Genomic DNA, 23,806 nt, shown 5'->3' with positions numbered 1-23,806 from the left:
TTTTTTTTTTTTCTCTTATAAATCTCCCTCATTTTCTGATAAAAGCATTGAGGCACAGAAAGTATACGGTCTGTTTGACCTTAGAATAATTATTCATGGTTAGGTAAAGGAGAAAGTCCATTGCAAGGGATTTCATTGTGTGCGATGAAATTTTAGCTGGCACAAACAACAGTACCATCAAACTGTAGACAAGGGTGAGACAATTTAGTTTTTGACTGCCTAGTCCATGGTTTGACTACTGTTTCCCACATCTTGAAGAAGCACACAGGGTTTTTAAGCAGTAATGTTAGCAGCTTCCCTGACTTGATAAAAAATTGTGGAAGAAAAACAAAATCAAGTGAAACAAAGCAATATTTATCAATATAAATCAAAATGAAAGTTAGCTCTCTTTTCATTTTCTGTTGTTTCATGGGCATATTCATATTTATTTCGCCTTCACAAGTTATGTCAGAAGTTGAAGAAGCTCAGGCCCCACTTTGTACTTATGTTGATGTTATAAATAGGTGGAAGAGACAAAACTCTGCTCTGTAATCCAAAAAGTTGCCAACATCAAATATGCCTGTGTGATATCGGGATGTCCCTCAAAAATCTTAAGCGTTTACATACTGCTTAAATTTTCTGTTACTTTAAGGACTTGGTTTGGGGGGGATTTCTGTTTGTTTTGATTGTTTTGGTTATGTTTTTTGCTTTTGTTTTTGTTTTGCTTTTAGTTCTTCATCTATAGAGTGAGTCACAACTTCCTAAGAGAAGAAGATTAAATTGTTAACGTTTAAAAAGAACACTAAAGTTAAGTACCCTGCTCACCTCCATGGAAGTCTTAACAGTGTGGTAAACAGGGAATGGATTAGGGGAAGGTCAGAAATGCATAAGGACATGCTATGAATGTCACATTGTGAGACTGTTGCAAAAATGAACCCTTCCTGCATAGGCTAACCTGAGACATTGCAAGGTTGCTGAAAATGCCCCCAAAGAAAGCAAAGATGTCAAACATGCAGTGAACAAGAACTGAGTCTGTAGAGGCTGGGGGGTTGGACCTGAGTGCTAGTATTGATTCAGCTGTAACCATCTAGAACACAGATTTTCAAAATGGAGCAAGTATTCCTGGATAAACATTTTAGCATAGACTGCTGGGCCTCATCTACAGAGTCTCTTATTCAGCAGGTCTGGTGAGTCCCAAGAATTTCTAATGGATCTTCCAGTGATGCCAGTGCTTCTGACGAGACCATTGAAAGAGGGGTATGAATGAAATCCAGGACCACATAAGGAAAGTAAACGTGAGAAGCTACCGCAATAGAAAGTGACAGAGCTTGCAAGAGACAGAGAGATGTGCTGTCTGGAGCATTCAATTTGGAAAGAAAATAACAACAATGACAACAGTAGTAGTAGTAGTAGTAGTAGTAAAACTAAGAAGCTCACACGTCACAATGAAGATCCCGCATGCCGCAACTAAGACCCAGCACAGCCTAAATTAATAAATAAAATTTTTTTTTTAAAGATACACGATGTTTAAAAAAAAAAAGCTGTTCTAGCTAAAACTAAAAGAATATAAACCTGATTCATCCTGTTTGTTTCTTGAACTTAAAGATCTCTTAGCGTCCTTCAGTATAATATTGAGATTGTAAATGCTCCAAATACAAACTCGATTATGACTTTATTAAATTTAGTCTCTATATTTTGTTGGCAGAAAACTGAAGTTCATGGAGAAAACTAGAAAATGGTAATGGGAAAACCACAGTGAAACATCTCAAGACATAGTATTTAAAAATAATTACATGCACTTAGGAATTTATAGGTAGGCTGCCACCTGCTAATGGAAGCTCAGGAACAACTAATAAATGTCTTGGGCAATGAGTACCTTACTGTAATTTGTCTCAGATGGCCAGGATGCAAGGAAAACATAACCAACATTTATTGGGTGGCTGCTTTGTTCCATGATCCCTTCTAGATACTCTTTGGATGCTTTTCTCATATATCCTTACAACCACTCGGTAAGGTGGTATCATTTAATCATTTTACAGCTGAGAAATCTGAGACTCAGAAAAATTAGGAAATTTGCCCGATGTCACATAAGGTCTGTCTTACTCTCATGGCCATTTTGTGTTTTATTTTATCACTGGCTTCCTCTCAGCTGGAGAATTGAGAAGTTTGTCTCTACATTAAACCCCTCCCTGGTTGTACTTTCCTTTCTGAAAGTAAAATTACCAAATTCCCCTTTTTCTTACAGTCAAATACCACAGTCACTAACGTCCTAGAAAACAGACTATCTGTTCAGTTATTTCACCAAAATACTCTGGAGAAAGTGAGGTAAAATGCAAAGAGCAGAAGTTTTAGGGGCCAACTAACTTCGATTTAAACCCTGGTTTTCTTACTTTTGTCATTCTGCTTTTCTGGGTAACACACCAGGGTGAGGTAAATTATATTTAATTTATATGAGAATCAGACCAATGGGACACAACTAAGAATTAAATGACAGAAACATAATTCCTGCCATAATGCAGATGTTACAGAACTATTAATTTCTTCTACTTTTCTCTGAGGAATGTTATAAGCCAAAACACTAAGCAAATGTTTTTACTACTTGTTACAGACTCTCTTGTTTTTCTCAGCAGCCCCTTATCTTAACTCTTTTACTTTTGTTTCCTGTACCACTGGACTCTTCCGCTTTGCAAGGCTGCTAATCTTTTACTGAGCAAAAAATGCCTTTTGTCTCATTACCTCCTTAGGAAATACATACTCACAAAGATCCTAACATTCTCTGGGTAAAAATGCTGTCTGAATGCAAACTTTAAGCAGCCTGAATTGCACATACATAATTATACTCCATAATTTAGTTTTTTATGTTTATATTCTTTTGAAATTAGTTCCTGATTATAAAAATAAATCAGCTAATTGTAGAAAATACTAAAAATACAGACATTTATTTTAAAAAGAAAACATCCTCCAAAATCCTGCAATTCAAGGGAAAAAACCTACATTATTAATATTCTCAAATATTTTCTTACAGACTTGCACTGTGTGTGTTTATAAATGGGATTTTATGGCTTCTTTCACTTAAATTTTACCACTTAAATTATTTCACTTAAATTATATATATTCTTTTTCCTTTGCCATTATAAGATGATTTAATAACATAGTTTTTAAGGGTTGCATGTTTCATTTTATAGCTATCCCAGTCTTTTTTGTTTGTTTATAACCCCCCTACGAAAGGAGCCAAAATAAAAATTTCTCTTCAAATTACCATTGCTTGAAAAGTGGGACTAATGAGAGAAGACAAGGTATAACGAATGTTAATCTTATAATGGTTTACTTAATAATTTGCAGAAAGTGTAGAGTGTACAGCTGGGATTTGGCAACAGAATAATTAATTATAATATCAAAATTTCAGTATCAATGAGGGACTCAGGTATGATTTTATAATTTCATGTTATATATTGCTATTATGGAAGTGTTCATAATATTTTGAATTGACATACCATTTTTGTGATTGTTTAGAAAGCATTTTCTATAAATATCTGTTGAAACAAATGAGAATAAAAATGACTTTGTTATCTTTATATTTCTATGATATAAAGAGTATTTTTCAAGAAGGGAAATACTGGCTCCTAATCTTATGCAAAATGCATATGGTAGATGGATAGGGGTTTATATACTCACTAAAAGAAGAAAATTTCAGGTTTTTAGATTGTAGTTATTTTATTTCATATTCAAATTGCTCCATCTACTCTTAATCACACCTGCTATATGAATCCAGGCAATTTTTTCATTTGGTGACTCTTAAGTTTTCTAATCTGCAAAATGAAGGCAATTGAACTAGAAAATTTCTAAGGTTCATAACAGCCCTAAAGTCATGAATTTCAGTATTCTAAAAGGTTAACTAGCATGTTTTTTTAAGAAAATCAAAACCTAATCAAATCATATTAGTTGCCTTATTTCTGAGAATGGGAAAGAATGTACTTAAAAAGCTTTATTCATTTTTTTGAGACATACTATTATGTAACAGTTGTATTAAAACATTAGAAATTAGAAAATTGCATCAAATTTCATGATTAATTATAGCCACTGATTATATAGAACTATATTGTGGGTGTTTCCATACTTCTTTATAATGATCATTATTAAATATTTGAGTTCTAACAAAAAGGTGTATAAAGAGTATAAATCCAACTGGCCAGTGACCAAAGTCTAATTAAATAGACTAACAGTCTAACACACTGTTGTACAAACATGTGTAGGCACCAAACATGCATCAAAAAAAAAAAAAAAAGAAAAGGAGAGAGAAAACCTGCTTAATTAAAAAAAAAATCCTATTATCAGAGTACTATTAGTTTTGACAAGACAGCCATTTCAGTAAGGGATAATGAATGAAAATATTCCTTTATCCTGTAAGATAAAGGATTACATAAGAAAGGATGCATTATTCAGAATTTCAATAGTTTAAAATATTTGATAGTATAGATTATTTTGGTTGGCCCAATAAATACATTCCATCAAAAGTTATTTTTCAGGAGTGTTTTAGAAGTTAGTCTTATCATATGAAAGCACATTATAATGTGCATTCTTGTTAGCAGTGCCTCTTTGGCTTCTTTTTGACCGTTTTACCCAAATCAATTTTCACATCCTTTAGTTATATCTAAACAATGCCAATATATTTGGTCACAACCTAGGAGAAAAGTGGTCAGAGGTTTTGTTGGGATCCTGTAGATGAGGACGTCACTTACTGCTTCCATTTGTCACATATGCACACAGCTGGGGCCTGGGGGCGTGGTCAGAGTGGCCACAGAGATCACCAGAGGGTCACTTCAAACATGACTGTGACCCATATGGCTTCTACTCTTCACTCCTATTTTTAAAGTTGCTCAGACTTTTTCAAGAAATGTGTAGGAACATGTTTGAGGCGTAGCTTCACTTGTTTTACTGATAAAGAGTCTCTGGCATTAGCCAAACAGACTTCTTGGAACAGTAACTGTTTTTAATGGCAAGCTACCACGTCCTCTAACAAAAACCTTCTTCCCTTCACATTTTTCTGTAAGCAGTTTGCTTATTTCCACGTTAGTGTTTACATCTTTCTTCTAAAAGCCTAAAATGCCTTGCATTTTGGCCAAGTGAACTAATATCATTGTTTTGGCTTCTAAATTATTTTAAACAAACAAAAATGTTGATTGCGTGAACTTTCATTTTCATATCAATCAATATTCCAGATCTGTTAATAGGAACTAATGTTTCTGAAGGTGTAAAGAGGCCACCATTAGAGCACTAAAAATAAATAAGACGAAAGCATGGTCATTTACTATTTTCAACTACCAAAATTAGTGGCCAAGAATCAAAATGTGGGTACTTCAACCTGCAAAATAGCTGTAGTTAAAATATAAGCTGTTTAACATTAACTTTAGCGTTAGCAACCTCGCAAATGCCCTCTCTACAAGCCAGGACCTTGTAGAAAGCCATAAAAGGGAAGGAATATAATTTCGTTTGCTGGCACTTACTGAAAGGCTAAAATAGAAGAGTAACAGAAATCATATTTGCCAGCTGTAACTGAAGTCGTTGTGAAACATCATCTCAGAAGATTGTAAGTTATTGTAAAAATGTTGTCGTTACCATGTTATGAACTATGTTTTATAGGAGTTGAAACTATTATTTAGCTGAAAATTGTTTAGAGCAACAAGCAGCAATTAAGTAATGTAGAAAGATCTACCTATGTTTTTCAAAATGTATTCGATACAGTGATATGGAACATTTTAAAATTTAGTTTTGAGTTGAAATATGGTAATTTTGTACTCCCTGGTGAGAATTGGAATTTTCCTGGTGATAGTTTCCAACTATGATAATATAGTTTTCAAGTAATGTCTTTGAAGTAATTCACTTCTTTTTCTAGTTGATGGACTAGAATAAACAATAAAACTGTATGTTGTTTATCTCATAAATTCTGAATATTTTTGGCCTTGATTTTTAAAATTTTATTGAAGTTGATTTTATATTTTAAATATAAATTATATATATATTTATATAAGTGTATATTTTATATATAGTTGATTAACAGCATTGTGTTAATTTCTGCTGTATAGCACAGTGATTCAGTTATACATATATATATTCTTTTTCATATTCTTTTCCATTTTGGTTTACACAGGATATTGAATATAGTTCCCTGTGCTGTACAGTAGGACCTTGTTGTTTAGCCATCCTGTATGTAATAGTTTGCACATGCTAGTCCCAAACTCCCAATCCATCCCCCTCCCACCCCCCTCCCCTTGGCAATCACAAGTCTGTTCTCTCTGTCTGTGAGTCTGTTTGTGTTTCATGGATATGTTCATTTGTGTCGTATTTTAGATTCCACATATAAGTGATATCATATGGTATTTGTCTTTCTCTTTCTGACTTACTTTCCTTAGTATGATAATCTCTAGGTCCATCCATGTTGCTGTAAGTGGCATTATTTCATTTTTCTTTTATGGCTGAGTAGTATTCCATTGTATATGTACCACATCTTCTTTATCCATTCTTCTGTCGATGGACATTTAGGTTGTTTCCATGTCTTGGCTATTGTAAATAGTGCTGCTGTGAACATAGAGGTGCATGTATCTTTTTGAATTATAGTTTTGTCTGGATACATGCCCAGGAGTGGGATTGCTGGGTCATATGGCAACTCTATTTTTTGTTTTTTGAGGAACAGCCATACTGTTTTCCATAGTGGCTGTGCCAATTTACATTCTCACCAACAGTCTATAAGAGTTTCCTTTTCTCCACACCCTCTCCAGCATTTATTATTTGTAGACTTTTTCATGATCACCCTTCTGGCTGGTGTGAGGTGATATCTCATTGCAGTTTTGATTTGCATTTCTCTACTAATTAACGATGATGAGCATTTTTCATGTGCCTATTAGCCATCTGTATGTCTTCTTCGGAGAAATGTCGATAAATTCTGAATTTTTTAAAGCAAATTTTGGCATATGAAAGTTAGCTAAAGCACACTTATAGTAAGAACTGGCTTGATTCTTACAGTGAGTTATTGCTGTCTTTTAAAATGGATTATTGTCTATGGCTTAAGTAACATAACCCTTTCAAGTATGTGTATGTGTCTATAGAGATTGCACAGATTTTGCAAAATTCGTAAGTTTAGAATTACAGATATGTATATGGAATTGTGAGTTACATAGAGAAAGTTTGAATAACATGCCACTCTGTCAGAACTCCCCCAAATAAGTGTCAGCTCTGGAGTCTTTTGCAGCTGTTGCTGCAATAATGCACACTTCAGTTCACCTGAAAAAATGACTCCCTATTTTGACTGCTGAAATATGTCATTACATTCTTCTGGATTTTCAAATGTAAGTGTGAATACTTTATGGAATTATTTTTCATTCCTTTTCTAATTACAGTTTTTCAATCTATGTAATATCCAAAGGAATATAACAGGAACATATATCAATTTATATCTCTGTGGGGGTTTTTTTTGAATAAAAAGAAAATAAACTTTTCTGACTTTTTTTCTGAGATTGCTTTTTTTTTTTTTTTTTTTGTGGTACGCGGGCCTCTCACTGCTGTGGCCTCTCCCATTGTGGAGCACAGGCTCCGGACGTGCAGGCCCAGTGGCCATGGCTCAAAGGCCCAGCCACTCTGCGGCATGTGGGATCTTCCCGGACCGTGGCACGAACCCACGTCCCCTGCATCGGCAGGCGGACCCTCAACCACTGCACCACCAGGGAAGCCCTGAGATTGCTTTTATATACTGTCTGAAAAATAAATTTATCTTAAAATTTATATTCAATATAAAGCCCCTTGCCAAATATGGATTTAGCTTTTTTATTTCTTTCAGAGAACTTTGTTCCCTTTAAGAACAATTTCTACTCTTGAGGCTCTAAGTCCCAAAATAGTTTTAAAGTGGAAAAAGTGTTTTTTAAGGAACCTAAGTACTCATTTGCTATCTTAACTGAATTTACGAATGACTCTCTCCTTCCCTCCCCACCTTCACTCACATAGACTTCAATAAGCCCACCACACACTATTTCCTCCCTGGATCAAGAGCTTTGCAGGTGCCTTATGTGCTGTCCATGGCCAAAGCAATGCAAATGTTATGCAAATGAGCCCCTGGGATACATGTTAATAAAAGGTAAACAATGCAATACTATGAACAAACTGGCTTCTTTGTCTCCAAATACGGAGCTATTACATATTTGCAGAACAGGTTGAGGCAATGGATGAATTTACATACAGCTTCATGCTCTGTACAGAAATATAGTTGCTTTAGTATCAGATCAGCAAAACATGACTCCTCCGAACCTAAAAGAGAAAATCTTGACCTTGCCTCCTTCCTTATTTTAGTGGTTTGGCTCACCAAAGACAAAGACCCTTAAACTATTTGGGGAAGTAGGTTCTTTCATCGGTTTGGGGACTTCTCTAGACTTCTGTTTTATATGTTCTCCAGCTCTGGCTGTGATATTTCCTGGTGTCTTCAAACACTTGAAAAGACAAAATCTCTGCTTTCAATTCTGCATTTGCTTCTTATCACACTAGGAATTCTCTCCCAATCTCAGTTGCCTATGCATTTTTTTTTTCTTTTCTTGGCTTTCTACCCATGATATTCCTTAACCTAATTTACTGCTTTGAATTTCTATGTTGAAGACCATCCATTTTCTGTTTACTTCCCTCATCACTCTTCCCTGCATCTATCAATGCTCTGATGCCCACTCTTCTTAAAAAGATGAGAGAATAAAATGTAAGTAGAAATTGAGGGGTTGTTTTAAATCTCAAACAAGAAAATTATTGATGTTACACCTAGTTGGTATGAATTATGGTATTACACCTCGCTGGTATGAACACGCAAGCATTCAAGAAATTGCATATTCTTTTACAACAATAATTTTTACAATGTAATTCTGACTCTGAGACCCCTTCCCATTGGGATGACAGGAAATTCAACCCCAGGCATCTTCAGCCCTCCCTCCCTCCTTTCCCCTCACCCCATCCCAGCCCAAGAATTATGTTAGGGGAAAGAAATCAAGTGAGATGCAAAGGCAGTAGCAAGTGGTACCGGTATAAGCATTTGCTTCTCCTCTACTTAGGACCATCTGATTGTTGAGTCTGCTTGACAGATTGTGTTTTCAACAGAAACCATAAATTTTTATTTTTGTGTGAATTGTCCCAAATTGTAAATGTTTATTTAAATGATGCAGTTTATATAAAATACAACTTTGAGCCAATTCAGCCCAATGGCCACCATTTTACAATTCCTGCCTTGGACTTGATAAATACCATAGGGCACTTGCCAGTAGGATGCTTCTGCTTTCTGCCCTGCCTAAAGGCAAGAGGTCAGCACAATGCAGGTACTGAGATAGCAGGTACTCAACAAAGGTTTAGCAAAAGGAAAGAAAGCCTTCTCATATCAGGTAGACCTGGAGAAAGTATTTGACATATTGGTTTATTCTTTGCAGACATTCCATAACGCCAATACTGTGGGGAGTATATTAGTAAAAGGAGAGACCCTAGAGGCTGGGACCCCAGTGCATGATGTGCTTCAAAAGTCCAGGCAAGAGCTAACAGGTGAGATTTGAATCTGGACATGGAGGATGAGAGGAATGGAAATCCAAGGTGCAAGAGATGACGTAGAGTAAAATGGATAGAGTTTGGTATCAAAGATACAGAGAGTGATTGGGGGAGGGCAGACTAGACATAGATGTCTAAGTTTTATTTTGTTTTTTGGTTTTTTTTTGCGGTGCGCGGGCCTCTCACTGCTGTGGCCTCTCCCGTTGCGGAGCACAGGCTCCGGACGCGCAGGCTCAGTGGCCATGGCTCACGGGCCCAGCCGCTCCGCAGCATGTGGCATCTTCCCGGACCGGGGCACGAACCCGTGTTCCCTGCATCGGCAGGCGGACTCTCAACCACTGCGCCACCAGGGAAGCCCCTATGTCTAAGTTTTAAAGAGTGAATGGTTAGAAGGGTGAAGTTTCCCTTAATCAAAATTTTGGCAAATAAAGAGTTAGTTTCAGAGGCTCAGTAATCTGTTCTGTTTTGGATAAATCACATCACAAAGCTCTACATCTTAAAAGTCTCCATTGGCTCCCTAGTACCAATGGGACAGATTTTAACTTCTCCTACCTGGTCTAAAAAGTCCTTTAACATATGACCTCAAACTGCTTCACTAATCCCTATATAGCACCCTGAATGCTTGATGTTCTACATCTAGTCACATACACTAAATTTTTCCAAAACATGCCAGGCAAGTGCCTCAGGCATGTTGTCTCTGTCTTCAATGCCTGCTTTCCTCTTCTCCACCCAGAAGACACATCCTAGTCCTAGCACCAGCACTGAAGATGTCACATTGGTGAAGCTGTTCCCAGCTCTCCCTGGCAGAGCCGATCACTCTTGTTTTTCTCTGTCATGATAGCTCTTGTTCATAACTTCAGTAGTGTGTTCCATCTCTAGTCTATGGGCTTCTTAAGGAAAGGGGCCATATAATATTTATCTTTGTATTGCATTACTGCATGTAGTTGCAATTTAAATATTTGTTAGAAAGATGATTTAGACATGTGAGAAGAATGGTCTGCAGTGTTAGATTAAGAGTACTTTAGGGAGAGACACTGGATATGGGGATTTGTATGGTTATCTGGGAGAAAACTGTTCCAATAGACCAGGGCGAGGAAGTCTAGACTCTGAGTTGCTAAAGGCAATGCCAAGGAAGGAAGAGGGAGCAGAAAGGACAGACTACCTTTTAACGAAGTCTAGTTATGAAGTAAGTGAAAAAGAGGATGGCTTTTTTAAAGTTGAAAGCAATAATGAGAATAGCTTAACTTAAGTTTGGTAACAATTTGGGCCTTGATTTACCAAGGAAAAGACAGATTAACTGAAAAAAAACAAATGAGGGAAAATGAAAGGAACTAGAAGAAGGTGTGTTCAGAAGATGGGAAAATTTTGGAGAGATCTCTCTAAAACAAGAGCAAGAAAGGAAAGGATAGTTTAGATGAGTTTTGAAGAGAAGGAGCGAAGTGGGGAATTCATATTAAATGGCCTAAATCTTCTCCCTGTTGAGAGGGAGACAACCAGAAGTAAGTTTTAGGTAGATAACAAATAATAGTGAAGTCCATAGAAAATAAACCAATAAAATCAGAAAAATATTATTGAGAAACACTGAAAACTCAGCTGAGGTCAGGGACCATAAATTTATAGTCCCTGTAATACACATCACTTTGCAACATCCTTCAGCAATATGCAGCCATGGAATAGGAGTGGAGAAAATAGATTGTGTCCAGGATTGGGGACTAGAGTGAAGGAAAGTCAGTGAAAGGAAAGTCTAATTCAACATGGGATCTTTAAGTAGGTAATGAGGCCAAGGAGGTAGTCAGGCTTTCTCATACCTGAGGACAGTACAAAGGGGTTAAAAACCAAGGGTCATGATGGGCACAAACGACAGATTCCATAGAGGCATGAGAGCTCATGATGGGAGGAGAAGGATGCTGGGGACTGAGAAATGGATTTCAGACTTTGATATCTTGAAGGACCAGTTCTAGGTAATGACCAGGATGTCTCTGCCTGAGTTGGACAGTTGGGCCAAGGGGGTTGGAAGGATCACTGATGATCATGGTGGTGGGGCATGGAATGAAGAGACAGAGTTCAATTGAGGTGTTGAAGTTGTAGACACTGAATCTCCTGGAAGTCAGTAAACAGAAGTTTTAAAGAAAGCAATAACGAATAGGAGTTACAAAGGAGAAGGGCTTGATGAGCAATGGTTGCAGATCCTTGGAGCCTGAAGGAGAGTGGGCAGTAAGAATAATCTCATGCCCTTGATTCTGCTTTGGGGGAGCGGGACAAGTAGACATGTCCTTGTGAGAAGGCAGAAGGGAAGTGGTACCATGAAGGGAAACCAGAAAAGAGAAAAACAAGGAGGGAATGTCCGAGGCAAAGAATGAATTTGTTCACAATAGGCAGATGTTAAATATGTACTAAGGTAAACATAACTAACACTAAAAAAAATTGCCATTCAGAGGTTATCAGTTTAAGACATAAAATGTTTAGCAACCAAAGGATTTTGTAGCTAAATGTATTGCTGCTATTCATGAAATACCTTAAAATAAACTTACATCTCAAAATGTCCTGTAACCAATAGACCCTAGCCTAGGATTAATTTCATTATTGATTTACGCTTTATTTTAGATCATAATTTTTGGATGCTTAAAATTTCCTGGATTTCCTCCAATATACAATATAAAATTTTAAAAGATAATAAAATAATTCACAGTAGTTCACTAAATTCTGTAGTTTACTAAAGTTTACTGAGTATAAAATATATACCAGCTACTGTGCTATGAACCAAAAATGCTCAGAGGGGTCATCAAAGAATATTTCCTTTTTTAAGAAAGCTGAGATTTCAAACTATTTTTCATTTAGTATAAGTATGCAAATAATATTTAAATATAATCAGAAAATTGGGTGGCATTTAAAAAATAGATTATTTTGAACTTTAACCTTATTATTAATAGATATATTTAAATGGTTCAAACATGAAAACAATTCTAAAAGATTATAATGCTGTTTTAGAACATTAAATATAATGAAACTAGGTTGTTTATGACTTCTTACACATAAGTCTTAACCTAAAACACTTCATCTTAATGTAAGTATTTATGCTCTGAGAAGATTTGGAAAACATAGGTTTGTGTCTGTCATGCCTGTAATTATTTCTGTTTTATAAACTAAATAAATATTCAGAAATTAGTTCCTTTGGGTAGAAAGTAGAGCATACCTCTAATGTCTTATGTGAAACTTCTAAAAGTTTTGCGGTTCTTATATTATCTGAAGATTTACTTTATTTTCAGCTTCCAGGAGATTGTAAATTAAAAAACAAAGTCATTGAACCATCAAAGAAAAATGGTTTTGAAATATAGTCCTTCGTTGTGGTGTATATGAAAAGCAATTTTTGCTTATCATCTAATTTTCCTATTGGGTAAAAAGCAGGAAAACTGTTTCATGATTAAACAGTAACCAAACTGCTCATTTACCCTTTTCTGCCTTTTTGTAAAGTCACAGGTGTGTGGCTGCCACATCACAAGGAACCAAGAAAGGGTATAGGACTCCATGAACTGAGTCACTGTAAACTGAATCCACCACGTCTACAAATTCTGTTTTATAAACCAATATTTCTCCACACACTGAAAGAAAATTGCTAAACTAAAATGCTAATGTTTCACTTTCTCTAATTATTTTACTACCAAAGCTCCTCTTCTTCCAGATATTCATTTTCAAATTGGTATAATAAGTCTATTCAAATCAGTTTATATGTCCCCAAAACAGCTCTAAGTTTTAACTCTAGCCTGTACGTCCCTTACCTTTGAAAATAACTTGAGGGAGTGTACAGAATTAGCATCGTTCAGTAAGGTTTGTTTGAAGCTGATGATTTATTTCAGAGAAAATGAAAACTCTCTACTATTTTAACTAGTGACTTTGAACAAGTGGCTAAAAATCTTTTTAAAAAATATTGGAATGCTTATTGTGAGCATTAAATTAGACCATGTTTGTACTCAATAAATACTAGATTCCAATTAACTGACTGATATTTGGCCAAAAGGAAAGAAAGAAAGGAAGGAAGGAAGGAAGGAAGGAAGGAAGGGAGGGAGGGAGAGAAGGAGGGAGGGAGGGAGGAAAGAAAATACAGAGAGTTGCATCCCACCAACCAAATTCCTTCAGATGCCTTTTACTCAGAGAATTAAATAGGCTCTTCCCAGAATATTTTAAATGTATGTTTATTAATTTAGAAAGTGCTAGGAATATATCTATTTATTTAATAAAATACTACTTCAGTGGAAGAAGTCGGATAGCCCTATGGATGCATTATAAGATTTGAGTCTCATATTCCATTGTGTTGGAAATCTTTAAAAGAAGTATTTTTCCGTGTCAAAATCACACCTAACGCTGTAGTTTTGCATAAAAATATTTTTTTATTCCTGACAACAGATGGGGGTGTAATAAACATGCTTGAATTTCTGTGCTTCCCGAAAGACTTCTCAAAGGTGAACTGTGAATGAGGACCATTTTTTCCATTGGCTGTGAACTGGGGTTTGAGAAAACAGGAGGGAATAAGCTTGGCCAGGAAAATGAGCCCTGTACCTCTAATGCCCTGGAAGGAAGGAAAAAAGGAAGGAAGGAAGGAAGGAGGAAGGGAGGTAGGGGAGAAATCTCCCTTTGTCAGGATTTTCAGCCACAATTCCAGCCTTATGTTTGCTAACCACCTGTTTCTTGTCCTCCAGCTTAGTTCTTTTGCTGCCCTGACCGTGTATTGCTAGATACATCTTGATTCTCACTTACATCTCTGCCTTCAAACTTGACTCGAACCTGCCCTACTCTATTCTCTTTTCCCCAAAGATATTATGTGCTCACTTCCAGCCAATGATTGTTTTGTGCCCAAGGTCATCCACCGACTGAAGCTTCCCCACCTCAACTCGAGAAAATTCAATTCACACATCCTCCCACTTACACCTTTATCACTACTGCACAACCCCTCATTCTTTCCATAAAACTGAACCCTCATAAGAAGAGTATCTTTAGGAAAGGTTCTCGATGGCTATGAAAAGTTCAGAGCTATCTCTCTGCCTCAAAGCAGGAGTTAATTTAATCATCTCAAACAGATTAAGTCTCTTTCTCTCCCTCTCTATCTCTCTTTCCCCACCCCACACTCCTGAAAAATCATGTCTAAAAGTGATTCAGCTCTTGCAGCAAGGTGGGCAGTTTTAGTTACAAGTTAAAGAGTTTAATCAGTTGTCTTTGTTTTAAAAACCTTGGGATGAAGAGGTGCTTCCACTGACAAACCAGTCAAGATAAGCTCTTCAAAGGGTCTGTCAGGAGGAGACAAATTACAGTGGAGATTACTAATGAGGGTAGTTAATTTGTTCCTGCTCTTCTCCTGTCCTATCGCTTTCCAGAAAGGTTCAGAGAAAAAAAGTCACACAGCTTTACTGCAATTCATTCCAGTGACTCTCCTAGGCTTGTGGCTAAAAAGTTTAACTATTTTAAATATCCATCTCCTTTCTTCCTATAGCTATTTATGTCCACTTACCTTTTTGCTGAATTCATGGCAGCTGTTCAGTCTCCCAGACCTCCTGCCTAATGGTCTCTCATAGTATTTGATGTGTTCATGATGTCTAACTTATATCAACCCTGTTTCTTCTGCCTTGCTGCCTTAGACACAGTCTCAAGGTTTCCACCATTGTTCAGTTTTTAAGATTTTCATCATAATTACCCGTGTCATTGTCTGTATCAATTAAGGACTGAGACTGCATAGCAATCTTAACAGAGCATAGAAAAAAATAAATTTTTTTCTCTTTCTCATGAAACAAAAAGTCTGGAGAGAGTTACTGATGCTGGTTCATCAGCTCAAAAAATGTTAGGACTTAGGTCTTTCTGATCTTGACATTTGTGATCACAGGGTGTCTGTTGTAGCTTCAGTCCTCAGGTCCAAATTCCAAGCAAGACGAAGGAGGACGGCGAAAAGGCCAAGGGGCCACATACCAGCTAAATCAACTCGTCTCTTTAAAGAGATTTCCCAAAACTACACCTGGTCACCTTTCCTTACATTTCACTGGTCAAAAATAACGCTAGGAAAAATTAGAAGGTTTAATATTCTAGGTAGACTCACCGGCCTTCACACAAAAATTTTAGGTTTTGTTAGGAAGGGGAAGAGGAGAATGGGTGTTAGATAAGCAACAGGCAGCATATGCTACCCTGTCCTTTCTCTTCTGTTGGATCATAAACCGTTACTCGTAATGAAAAGAGCATACAGTTTTGAATTAAGGACCTTGAATGTGACGGTTAATTTTATGTGTCAACTTGGCTAGGCCATGATACCCAGATATTTGGTCAAACACCAGTCTGGATGTCACTGTGAAGGTACTTTTTAGATGCGATTAACATTTAAATCAGAAGACTTTGAGTGGATACTTTCCATAATGTGGGTGGACTTCCTTCAATCAGTTGAAGGCCTTAATAGAAAAAGATTGAAGTCCCCCAAGGAAGAGGGAATTCTGCCTCCAGATAGCCTTCAGACTTGAGCTGCAAAAGCAGCTCTTCCCTGGGTCTCCAGTTTACTGACCTGCCTTGCAAATTTCAGACTTTCCAGTCCCCCCAGTTAATACACACACACACACACACACACACACACACACACACACACACACACACACACACACACACACACACACACAAACACACACACACATCCTATTGTTTTTGTTTCTCTTGAGAACCTTGACTAATACACTGGTTTTGAGTGTTAGGTCCTAGACTTACTAGTTGGTTACTAGTTGGGTGACTTCAGACAAGATGCCTAGAACTCAGGATTAGTTGGACTAAATCAGGAATGTTAAGGCTGTGTTCTAAGCATCTTGAATAGGTCTGTTTATGGTGGGTGAGGAGGGAGGAATCTTGGACCTTCTCATTTCTGTACTCTTATTTCAACTGCACCTTGAGTTCTATTTAGTTTTTTTAATTGAGCTTCTCCATTAAATTCCACTTGAAGAAGTGGATCTATTGATTAAAATAAAACACCAAATGTAAATCAACTATACTTCAATTAAAAACAAAAAAACCACCAAGGGATCTTTAAGTCTCATTCCAGCTCTAACAAATGTGTCATAATTAAATGGATTCAGCTTGAGACATGCTGGCATCTCTAACTGGTGGGACCAGTTGGGATTGTGGCTAAGGGAACTGATCCTCAAAGTAGATGAGCTCCCCCCAAATATCAATGCCCCAAATGACAATGCCCTAAGAAGAGTTGTGAACCTAGACTAGATTAGTGTAAATATACAGGGGGTTCAGTCTAGTGTATAGGGAATAGCAGTAGGCATTTGCAGATGGTGATGATAGTTGAAGTCAGGTAGATTACGGTGTCATAGGTTAAAATCATTGTTTAGTTTGATCTGAGGCTACACAAGTAATTGTCTGCTTCTCCACCTGAGGTGAGGGAGATGCTCCTGGTATACTCACTCCTGATCAGCTTGCTTCAAGAACAGAGGGGTTGGGGCTTCCCTGGTGGCACAGTGGTTAAGAATCCACCTGCCAATGCAGGGGACACGGGTTCGAGCCCTGGTCCAGGAAGATCCCACATGCCACGGAGCAGCTAAGCCCGTGCTCCACAACTACTGAAGCCCGCGCGCCTAGAGCCGGTGCTCCGCAACAAGAGAAGCCACTGCAATGAGAATTCCACGCACCACAACAAAGAGTAGCCCCCGCTCACTGCAACTAGAGAAAGCCCGCGTGTAGCCAAAAATAATATATAAATAAAATAAATTTTAAAAAGAACAGAGGGGTTTATCTTGATACGCGAGTCTCTTTTATCATGGTGAGCCTGGCTCCTGCAAGTAAGGTCTAACACCAGTAACCTTTTTATTGTCTGAGATGCTTTGTTCACAGGAGATACTCAATAAAACTCAATAAAACTATGTTAAATAAGTAAATCCTCTGTAACACTGCAGCTCCAAATATGAGCCCAAAGGTTGGCACAGTACTGTATGTAAAAACATCATTTCTGGGCTTCCCTGGTGGCGCGGTGGTTGGGAGTCTGCCTGCCGATGCGGGGGACACGGGTTCGTGCCCCGGTCCGGGAAGATCCCACATGCCGCGGAGCGGCTGGGCCCGTGAGCCATGGCCGTTGAGCCTGCGCGTCCGGAGCCTGTGCTCCGCAACGGGAGAGGCCACAACAGTGAGAGGCCCGCGTACCGCAAAAAAAAAAACAAATAAAAAACATCATTTCCATGTTCTTAAGGAGATGTTCTCATTAAAGTTTATACCCCACCAAAAAAATAAATAAAAGCAAATCTTTGTTATCCAGTTGCAAGAACATTTCTGGAGAAAGACTTAAATTAACAGGAGAATTGATATATGTTGTTTTAGACCATCTCACCATGCTATCTGAAAATACTTCTACAAAAAGAAAAAAAAAGGCATTTTTATCATAATATGGTGAAATATAATACAAGTGGAGTTTATTGTTGGAATGACTCTATTATTGACCCAAACTAATTCTCTGTGAAATTTGACCAGTCTGCTTTTTGCCTTTCATTCATTATATTCTGTAACAGCTTTAGGAAAGGTGGTTTTGACCAAAAGGGTATCAGATATAGCTTAAAATTAATAATTTAAAATCTTTGGCAGTATAAGTGATTAAGAGCACTTCTTTTTTTTCTTTTTAATTAGTAGTATCTGGTTTCAAATCCTGAGTCTAAATACTTACTAGCTGTGTGACCTTGAACAAACTGCTCAATCTCTGTAAGTCTCAATTCCCTCACTTGTTAAGTAGGGATGGTATTAGTACCTATTGCTTGATAGGGACTGATTTTAAAGATTTTATGAGAAAGTTTGTATAAAATACTTAGTTAATGCTTATCCCGGACACATAATGAGAATTTGATAAATGTTAGCTATAATTTTTCCACTTTGAAACAAAATGGTGACTGCATTTAATAGATATAAATCACCTTTAATTTCTCAATAGAAGTGGCATCTTGTAAGTGGCAGCAATTACAATGATCTTCTATTTACAGAGTTTCTTGTTTGCACATTAAAAATATTATCTTGATAGTATCATGGTCTAAAATGGCTCTGCTCACTCTGACTTTGGAGAAAGGTTCTCATGAACTTAAAAGTCATACTTTAGATCAATCAGTAGAGGATCGGAGAGGAGATGAGGTCAGGAAAATCAGTGATGAAGGATGACGAGGGAGGAGAGAGGGGTGGAGGAGCAAGGGAGGGAGGCAGGTAGAAAAGGAAGGAGGGAGAGGGAGAGGGAAGCTTTGTAAACAGCTTAGGACAACTGGCTTCTGGGTACTTGGAACTGAACCCTCAAGCACTGGGGCTGATTAACTATCGTACCTCTGCTCTCCCCTCCTTAGAGACCACCTCCACTGGGCACCCCTGCTGTTCACACTCTTTTCTTCCTAGTAATAATCTCAGGGTCGTCTCAAGGTGATAGTCTCAGGAGCTACTTTCAAAATACCTGCAGCTAGTGTTATTTTACTATAATTTAGGAATTCAAACACTGTAAAATCACAATTAAGGAAAAACTATGGGGAAAGTTATGAAAGATACTAAGGTTACTTAGGAATCACCAAAGTAAAATTTAGCTCAATGACCTAAGGATAAGTTTGGAATTGCTAAGTATGGTGAAATGAGGAAACTAGTTTTTAGCCAGTCCATGGGCTTAAAGCTAAGACTGAAATCAGAAAGACTGGCAACTGGCAAGAGAAGTTAAAAACAGGGCTGACTGAAGATACCTGGTTGCATTAGTGAGAAGGCAGTTGGTCTCTCACGGAGACTGGCACTGTTGACATTTATTCTAGCTAAGAGTCAAGCTGGGGAGCAAGCTGAAAGCCTGAAACTCCCACACACTTCAAGAGCATCTTGATCAATACCTCCAATCCATTCTGCTATGATAGCAAGTCTGCCTCTGTTTATTTAGCTTTAATCGCTACTCAATTAGCAATACCAGAGTTGCTCCCAAATCCATATTTGACTAACATATGCTGTACACATTTTCTCTTCATTCTTATTCTACCATCAAAAGCAGCATACGTTTTAAGTTCACATCTGTAACTAAGGATATAACATTTCTATTTTTCAGTTTTTTTCTTTTGTTGTCATTTGTTCTGGTGCAAGGTCTTCATCTTAGCCAAGACGAGTGAAATGCTCAGTAACTGAGGAAGACAGTTTTCAGACCAAGTGGGTGTGTTATCTTGGGAAACCCCTCAAGCTAGAATTTTGTAACAGACGTAAAAAAGTCTCAAACTCCATGATTGAATAATAATATTCAAAGCTTCTTGCATGAAAAATTCACACATATGCCAGTATCATTATTATTTTCCTTATTTACACTCTGAGTGATAATGTGATGAACTGGAAGGAACATTCACTCTTGGGCCACACAAACAATATTTGAATCCTGACTCTCCTACTTACTCTAGTTATAACCTTGAGCAAGTGACTTGACCTCTTGGAGTATCCATTTTCTCTTCTATAAAAGTGAGATGCTGGGCTTCCCTGGTGGCGCAGTGGTTGAGAGTCTGCCTGCCGATGCAGGGGACATGGGTTCGTGCCCCGGTCCGGGAAGATTCCCACATGCCGCAGAGCAGCTGGGCCCATGAGCCATGGTTGCTGAACCTGTGCGTCCGGAGCCTGTGCTCCGCAACGGGAGAGGCCACAGCAGTGAGAGGCCCGCGTACTGCAAAAAAAAAAAAAAAAGAAAAAAAAAAAAGTGAGATGCTGCCCATTTTGGAGAACTGTTAGAATGAGAAGAGAAGATATATGGACAAATCTAGCACGTGATAAGCATTCAATAAACTATTATTTTCATTATCCTTGTTATCACTAATCATATTTTCTCATATTGTCAAATCACTCTAAAATATTGTTAATTTTGCATATGTTCTATGAAAGTATTATATTTCATACATTTTACTAATTAGAGAACATCTGTCATTGGACAAGGCTCTTGAAAAGATAATGCTCTTAAAGCAGAGAATTTATAGAATTTATATGGTGGTAACAGTGGTGGTGGTAGTCATTTTTACTTTCAGAATCTTGGCGTTCAATTCTTTTTTAAGAAATATTGGTCACTTAATAAATGCAAAGTAAGACACAATTCCTACTGTCAAGAAAAATAAACTTAGTGTGGGGTATGGACAAAACACAGGGAAGAAAATCCAATGGGTGCGGTAAACATGGCACAAAGTGAAGAGAAAGTTGGATAGATGGACCAGTAAAGGCTTTGATGGTCATGAAAAAATTTAACCTGAGGACATGGGGAATGAGATGAAGAGGAAGGAATTTCCAGTAAAAGAACTGGCATCATAGTAGATACAGGTAACTGGGACATGTTGGGAGATAAAATGATAGCATGCTATAAAACATTTCCCTAACTCTTTTAATAGGTCAAAATTTTTTTCAAATAAAATTTTATGCAGAGCCCTAATACGTAAAATTTTTCAAAGTAGTAATTAGTCTATCAGTTCAAATTTAGCACAATTATTCCTATAATGTTCTGGTCTAATGACATGTAGACATTTGAACCCCAGGGTAATAGACAATAGTTGCAGCCTCAGCATCCATTGCACTGGACCAAAATTTCATGTAACTTCTGAAACACATCTTGGAATTATTAGGATTCCAGAGAATTCATTTGAAAAATCACTGGGATAGAGGGATTTGGAGTACAGCCTGATGGGTTTGTCTTAACACAATTAAAAATGGGAGTCTTTGAAGGCTCCTTAGTGTGGGAATGATACAGAATAGCACTGCTCTAGAAAGATTAATCTTATCAATGAATAGGATAAGCTGGAAGAAAAAAGATTAGAGATAAGGAGATCTTTTAATTATCAGACTGTTGAAATAGTACAAAGGGCTGAACCAGGGCCCAGAACTAGGGTGGTGGGAATGAGGTATTCATTTGCATTCTAGTTTAAATTGGAACTTTGTTTTCTAATAAGAGAACCCTGTTTTATGGGGGTTTTTTTTGGAACATCTTTATTGGAGTATAATTGCTTTACAATGGTCTGTTAGTTTCTGCTTTATAACAGTGCAAGAGAAGAGAACCCTGTTTTAATTTCACAGTCTTAAAGGTACTATTGCTATTATTACTTCTACATCGAACACATAAATTTTGTTGGTCTTTAAAGTTTTCAGTTCTTTGGAAATTAACTGTTACATAAGAAATGAAAGGGGCTTCCCTGGTGGCGCAGTGGTTGAGAGTCCGCCTGCCGATGCAGGGGACATGGGTTCCTGCCCCGGTCCGGGAAGATCCCACATGCCGCGGAGCGGCTGGGTCCGTGAGCCATGGCCGCTGAGCCTGCGCGTCCGGAGCCTGTGCTCCGCAACGGGAGAGGCCACAGCAGTGAGAGACCCGTGTACCGCAAAAACAAACAAACAAAAAACAGAAATGAAACCTTTTGTAATTACTATTCTGGAAGGTAGATTTTTAGAGTAGAGTTTGGTTGGAAATGTTGATCTGAAGATTTTTTTTTTTTTCTTTACGGTTTTAGTTCTTGGTTCATAAAGACTCTTAGGTTACTTTTCCTGATTACTCTCTTAAGGTACTTAACTAAATATAAATCACATGTCACTAAGTGTATAAAATTTTTAATAACTTTGTTTAAGTCCAGACCCTTTAATTTCTACAGTATTTCTATTTTTCGTTACATAAACTTAAGACAGGATGTTAATCTTCCTTAACATCTTTCCTAAAGAGTAGGCTTTTCTGACACTGGAACCAGAGTGTAGAGAGAAAAGATTTTAATAGCTTTGTTGCAAGGCTTTAGAAATCAGAGGCAAATATTTTGAAGACATAAATACTATGTCTAAAGGTTTTATAACACCTTATTTATCAATCATCACCAATAAAAATAATATTCCATATAAGTAAAAATTCCAAACAATGGAAGCTTATTACTTTAGATGCCTTCTTTTTCCATTTCGATCACTTTGAAGGAAATCTTTTATAATGCACTCCCCATTGGCTTGCTGTTGGAATGGCAGTATTATTCAAATCTTAATGCCTTTTGTTCAAAATTCAGATTCCTTTCTGATTCATATTTTGCCACTTCTATTTCCAAAGTGCGTGATTTCTTCAGATTTCTCATTTGTTATCACTAGTCAGCCTGTGTGGACCACCAAAACAAACAAGAAAGGAACACAAAAAAATGTGTTACAACTGCATATAAAATAAAAGTCAATATAAATGATGATCTTCAAGAATACTTTGTGGCAACCATGTAGCCATCAGAAGTTTTCTTTTTTTTTTTTTTTTTTTTTTGGTACACGGGCCTCTCACCGCTGTGGCCTCTCCCGTTGCGGAGCACAGGCTCCGGACGCACAGGCTCAGCGGCCTTGGCTCACAGGCCCAGCCGCTCCGCGGCATGTGGGATCTTCCCGGACCGGGGCACGAACGCATGTCCCCTGCATCGGCAGGCGGACTCTCAACCACTGCGCCACCAGGGAAGCCCCAGAAGTATTTTATTGGTATCCTTTATATTGACTCCCAATGGGTAAGGTTATTGAATAAGGATTTCTGATTAAGTTGACTATTACTGTAATTTTCTGGGACATTCATGAACTTAAATATTTCCATTTGATTCTAGGTGATTTATGTTAAAAGATATGATAGGAAGGACATAGAGAAAATATCCCAAAACATTAAATAAAGTAACTGTTGTATTTTGAGAGTCATGGCTGCAGGAAATGACATCCACTCAGTGTTTGGTTTTGCTAGCTATTACAGGAGAAGTTTATTTTTCTGAGCACATACCCCTGCAACTCCCATTGTACCCTGCGCTGCCCTATATCATGGTTCATGTCATGTTGTCTTATAGAAATTTTTGTTGAAAATCTATCTGCCCCTCTAGGCTTGAAAACAACTCCTAAAAGGAAGGATATGCCTATTTTAAAGACACAAATAGGTACCCAATATGCACTTATTAATACTTTCTGGTTGTAACTGAAAAGAATATTTAAGATCAGTATAAACCCAGACAGATGCAAGAAACTGAGACAATTAGGAATAATTTACACTTTCTGGTTCCAGTCCTTGAGGGAATCTTCTATGTAAAAACAAACAAAAAAAACAACTTCTGCCAAGCCTTACATCTTATCTCTATCCCAGCCTTCCAATCTCCTTTTCCAGCACTTCTGGATAATGATTTAATGATTCTCTGCTCCAGGCAAACCATTTCTTTGTGTTCATCACATGCTCCATGGAAGTTCCCTTCTATACCTTCTTTGCAATCTTTTGGAGTCAGTTCCTGGCTCTGACTGACTGACTCTCAAGTACTTAAGGCAGAGA

General features: G+C 37.5%; 1 protein-coding gene across 1 annotated transcript in view; it reads left to right on the top strand.

Annotated features, from left to right (window-relative positions):
- Positions 1-5,515: 5,515 nt before the first annotated feature.
- MBNL1 (muscleblind like splicing regulator 1) overlaps positions 5,516-23,806 on the top strand; it is a 245,691-nt gene continuing 227,400 nt past the window's right edge. Inside the window, exon 1 of the mRNA XM_082654726.1 lies at positions 5,516-5,566. The gene's annotated coding sequence lies outside the window, so the exon portion shown is untranslated. The remainder of the gene's footprint in view (positions 5,567-23,806) is intronic.

Source organism: Grampus griseus (genome assembly GCF_964374135.1).
Source record: "Grampus griseus genome assembly, chromosome: 5".
Lineage (NCBI taxonomy): Eukaryota > Metazoa > Chordata > Mammalia > Artiodactyla > Delphinidae > Grampus > Grampus griseus.
This window is presented reverse-complemented; position numbering and strand designations above follow the sequence as displayed.